Below are 6,115 nucleotides of genomic sequence, written 5' to 3'. Positions count from 1 at the left end.
TATTGTATCTACTTACTTTTTGCATGGACATATTTTTTACTGTATCTCTTCGTATAGTTTCTCCTGGTCACACTGGGAATTAAACTATACATAATTATTTTTTCACAGTTTATTTACCTCTTCAGGTGAAATGTAGAGCTGTTATTACCCTATAGGTCACTTTACCCTCCCCCCTTTTTATTGTAGATGTAGTTATATTACATCTACATACATGAAAGGCCCACTATACATGTATAATTTTGTATTTTAACCAATTAAACATTTTAAGTACTTAAGAGGATGAAAATTATCTGCTATATTTACCCAGGTATTTACCATTTCTATTGCTCTTCCTTCATTCCTAATATTGCAGGTATCTCATAATACTTTTTATTTCTGTGGAATTGGAAGTAATACCCGGACTTTCATTTCTGATTTTAGTAACTTAGGTCTTATTTCTTTTTATCTTAGTCAGTCTAGTTAAAGGTATGTCAATTTTGTTAATTGGGACAAACAGTCAATTACACAATAATACAGACTTCAATATCTCAACTTGTAATAATAGATAAAACAACCAGGCAGAAGACGAAATAAAAGACTTTAACAACAGTACAAACCAATTATATCTAAAACAAATATATTAAAAAAACACTCCACCTAACAACAGCACAATCCATACTACCTAAAATTCATATGGAACCTCAAAGGACCCTAAGAAGTGAAACAATCTTGAAAAAGAACACAGTTGGAGGACTCACACTTTCTGATTTCAAAACCTATGACAAAGTTACAATCATCAAAACAGTGTGGCACTGGACTAAGGACAGACTTATAGACCTTTAGAAGAGAATTGAGATCCCCAAAATAAACCATCACCTGTGTGGTCAACTGATTTTTGACAAGGATTCCAAGGCAATTCAATTGAGAATGTACAGTCTTTTTAATAAATGGTGCTGGAAAAACTGGATATCCAGTTCCAAAACAATGAAGTTGGACCCTTACCTTACATCACACACAAAAAAAATTAGTGAAAATGGATCAGAAATCTAAATATAGGAGCTAATAGTATAAAACTCAAAGAAAAAACCCATAGCAAATCTTCACAACATTGGTTTTGGCAATGATTTCTTGGATATGACATTCAAAGCACTAGCAACAAAAGAAAAAGAGATAAACTGTACTTTATCAAGATTAAAAGCATTTTTTAATCAAAGAACACTATCAAGGAAGCAAAATATAACCCTTAGAAAGGGAGGAAATATTTGAAAATAATATATCTGACAAGTAATTAACATCTACAATATAAAAGAACTCCTCCAAGTCAATTATAACAATCAAAAATGCAATTAAAAAATGGACAATGAAGTTGAACAGATATTTTTTCAAAGAAGACGTACAGATTCTCAATAAGCATGTGAAAAGATGTTCAATGTCACTAGTTATTAGGGAAATGCAAATCAATTCCACAGTGAGATACCACTTCACACCCACTAATATGGCTATTTTAAAAAATGGAAACTAGCAAGTTTGGCCAAAATGTAGAGAAACTGGAATCTTTGTGCATTCTTAGTGGTAAAGCTAACAATGGTATAGCCACAGTAGAAAACGGGTTGGCAGTCACTCAAAAAAGTTGAAGAATTACCACATGATCCAGCAATTCCACTTCTATGTATACACCCAAAAAAATAAAAGCGGGGTGCTGGGCATGGTGGCTCATACCTGTAATCCTAGCATTTGGAGGCCAAGGCAGGTGAATTGCATGGACCCAGGAGTTTGAGACCAGCCTTGGAAACATGACAAAACCCTATCTCTACAAAAAATACAAAAATTAGCCAGGTGTGGTGGCATGCACCTGTCATCCCAGCTACTTGGGAGGCTGAGGTGTGTGGAGTGCTTGAGCCCTGATCACATCACTACACTTCAGGCTAGGTGACAGAGTGAGACCCCATCTAAAACAAACAAACAACAACAACAACAAAAAAAAATTAAAAGCAGGAACTCAATCAGATTTGTGTGCACCAATGTTCATAGCAACATTATTCACAGTAGTCAAAAAGTGGAAACAACTTGTGTCCATCAAAACAGATAAACAATGGATAAGCAAAATGTGGGATACATATATATTTACAAATATATATATGAATATTATTCAACCTTAAGCCTTAAAAGGAATACAATTCTGATGTATGTAACAACATGGATGAACCTTGAAAACATTATGCTAAGTGAAATAAACTAGATACAAAATGCCAAATGTTGTATGGTTCCACTCATGTGGTATACCTAAAATAGGCAAATTCATAAAGACTGAGAACAGAATAGAGGTTAACAGAGGCTACAGAGAGAGAGAAATTGACGTTATTATTTAATGAGTACATACTTTCTGTTTGGGATATTCATAAAAATGTTCTGGAAATGGATAGTGGTGATGGTTGCATAACATCGTGAATGTACTTAATGCCACTGAACTGTACACTCAAAATGTAGAAAACCATAGAGTTTTAAAAATTTTATCCATAAGTATCTTTAATATGCCTAGTTAATTTACAGATACTTAATTCCTAGATACTAGATTGTTTTCATTGTTATTGCAAATGGTATCTCACATATCTTTTTTATTATGTTGCTGGGACAGAAATGTTGTTAATTTTTGTAAGGTGAGTTTTATTTGGCATGCTAAACTCACTTATTAGTTTTAATAGTTTATTTTTTGGTATTTCATATCTACACCTAATGAAAACTTTAGACCTTCTCTTTCCATACTCATGCCTCTTTTTAAAAATTCTATACTGAGTCAGGTAGAAACTCCCATACTCTGTGAAACAGTATGAGTGATAGTAGGCATGGATCTTGATCTCAATCTTAAATGGGACTTTATTTAAAGTTCCCCTATTAAGTACAGACAGTCTCCAACTTATAATGGCTCAGGTTATGATCTTCTTGACTTTAGATAGTGCAAAAGCAATATGCATTTGGTAGAAAGTATACTTGGAGTTCCCATACAATGATTCTGTTTTTCACTATCACTACAGTATTCAATAAATTACATGAGATATTATTTTTCTGTGTAAAATAGGCTTTGTTTTCAATGATTTTTTTTCCCAACTGTAGGTTAATGTAAGGGTTCTGAGCATCTTTAAGACAGGTCAGGCTAAGTTAGGATGTTCAGTAGATTAGTTATATTAAGTGCATTTTTGACTGATGATACTTTCCGTTTACAACGAGTTTATCAGGAAGTCACCCCATCAAAAGTCAAGGAGCATCTGTATGTTTGTTAGCTTTTTCATACATAACCTCTACAAAGTTAATAAATTTTCTTTTAATTCCTAATTTACTAAGACTTTTTGTTGTTACTCTCAATAAGACTTGAACCTTATCAAATATTTTTCTTGCAACAATATGTTTGCCTCCCTTGACAGACTGTGAACATCATGAGTGCAGGCCTCAAGTCTGTCTTGTTCATTGTTATATTTTCAATGTTTAGCAGTATTCCTGACACATAGTGGTTACACAATAAAGATCCATTGAAATTAATAGATTCAAACTTTTGAGTACCTGTATGTGTAGAGGGTATCAATCCTGGACTTCAGTTCAATATATTTTTTTAGTAAAGACAATTTGTTAATTGTATAACTCGAATGACACTGAGCAGCTCACTAGTTTATGGACTGTCTTGAATGCCACGGCACTGTCTTATTCATTTACCCCAATCCTCTAGCATCTAGCCTCATCCTGGCATATCACCAGTGCTTAATTCATAGTTCATGAATGGATTTCATTTTTGAAATGTTTTGTTTTTAAAATCTCATCCTTTGAATGCACAATTGGAAAAACATTCTTTGTTTTGTCAGGCCACACATTTAGATTTTCTATTTGGAAAATAGGGATTCTGTACCTATATGCTAGGAACTGGGGTAGCTATACCACCAACACCATCCTTTCCCTTTCTTGACTTCCTACTCATTGTCTAGACCACACAGCCCAACATTCAATGCTCAATTTTATCGATAATAATGAAGTAACTGCTATTTCCTCTGTGCCAGGTACTGTGATAAGCATGTTGATATTTATTCTCACATTCACATCTCTATGAGATAAATACCATTATTAGCCTTATTTTACAGATGGGGAAAGTCAGGATCACAAAAAGTTACACAACACATAATTGGTGGATCTGGAATTCAAATTCAAACCCAGGTGAGTCTGACTACAAAGGCACACACTCTCAACCATTATGTCAGTGGCTTTCAAATATTTGTCCACAACCCACAGTAAGAAATACACTTTAAATTACAAATCTCTACACACTATTACACTTATGTATGTATGTATATAACATATCTACGAATGTGTGTGTATATATATGTTATATATATATATATATAAAGACATATATATAATACATACATAACAGATAGTTTCACAAACCAATACCTGGAATGACTGCTATTTCTTATTCTATTCTGTTACATTCTTTAAAGCACAAATATCTATACCCTGTATTGATTTCAAAACTCACTAATGAATTGTGACCCCCAGTTTGGAAAACACTTCACTACACTGTGCTAAATCCTCAAACTTATTCATCCTTCACCACCTCCACTGCTACCACCTTAGTCCAACACACCATCATCTCACACTTGAATTATTGAAAGAACCCCTTCACTGGGCTCTTTACTTTTGCTCTTGCCCCATTCTTAACACAATGGCCAGAGGAATCTTTTCCAACTCTGAAGCATGTCAATCCTATTCCAAACTCTCCAAAAATTTCCCATCACATTCATAACAAAATCTGAACTCCCAATCAGCCTACAGAGGTTTACATATGCTAGACACTGCCTACCTCTCTGATGTCATGTTTTTCTCCTCTCCCCTTTGCTCGCTATGCTCCAATCACATAGGCCTTCTTTGTGTTCCTTGAACACCACAGCTTGCTCCTGATAAAGGTTTTTGCACTTCCTTTCCCTCTATCTGGATCACTCTGAGCTCCAATTCTCTTGTGCCTGGCTCCTTCTCCTCCAAATTTTAGCACAAATGTCATATCTTCAGAGAGGAATATTCTGAACACTCCATATCAAGTACCTCCTTAAACCAACTCAATTTTCTTTCTTATAACACCACCATCTTATTTTCCACGTAGCACTCCATCACCATCCAAAATTACTTTGTTAATTTTTGTATATGATTATTGTCTGTCTTATTCACTGTTGCATTCCCAGCACCCAAAACAATGTCTGGAACATACTAGTTGTGAAATAATATATTTGATAAAGGAGTGCTTCCTGGTCTACCCCCTCAACTTAAGTCTAATTACAGGCAATGTGTACATTTTTTCTGACTCCTCCAGGGCCCAGTTTAGGCCAGTGCCCACATTTTTGACACAACCTATATTTGCCCATTGGTTGTTTCAGCTGGTCCTTATCAAGAGAAGGACAAGCCTTCTCTTTGTCCTCATAGTCCCTCCAAGAAGCAGGGAGAGGCAAGAATCCCGGTTCTGCCTGAAGGCCAGAAATGAAAGCCAGAGAGAGATTCATGAAAATTCTATATCCAGTTAGTGGCTATAATCCAGGCATTCTAGAAACTTAGACTTCTTGCATCTAAATCTCATGGTTTTAAGAGAAGAAGGCCTGTCCTAATCAATGCAGGACTCTAGAACCAGATGAGGCATCAGAGTCAAGGGGCTACTTTGTTTAAAGATGGGACACAGGGAAGAGAGGAGGCAACCTTCAGGCCTAGACAGCAGCCTTCTCAGGCAAGGGACCTTGACCTCCCCTGCTCACAAGCAGTGAACCAGTTACAAGGTGTGTCCCTCAGTCTCAGGTGGCCCTAGCCAGGGTAATAAAAGCAGATTCAAGGGAATAAAGTCTGTGGTTTCTGGACCTATGAAAGGTTGTCACTAGCCACAAGTAAGTGGAAGAACATTACGTGCTCATGGACAAGAAGAATCAATATCGTGAAAATGGACATATTGCCCAAGGTAATTTATAGATTCAATGCCATCCCCATCAAGCTACCAATAACTTTCTTCACAGAATTGGAAAAACTACTTTAAAGTTCATATGGAACCAAAAAAGAAGCCCGTGTTGCCAAGTCAATCCTAAGCCAAAAGAACAAAGCTGGAGGCATCATGCTACCT

Source organism: Mandrillus leucophaeus, unplaced genomic scaffold, assembly GCF_000951045.1.
Source record: "Mandrillus leucophaeus isolate KB7577 unplaced genomic scaffold, Mleu.le_1.0 Scaffold713, whole genome shotgun sequence".
Classification (NCBI taxonomy): domain Eukaryota; kingdom Metazoa; phylum Chordata; class Mammalia; order Primates; family Cercopithecidae; genus Mandrillus; species Mandrillus leucophaeus.
Note: the sequence above shows the minus strand (reverse complement) of the source record.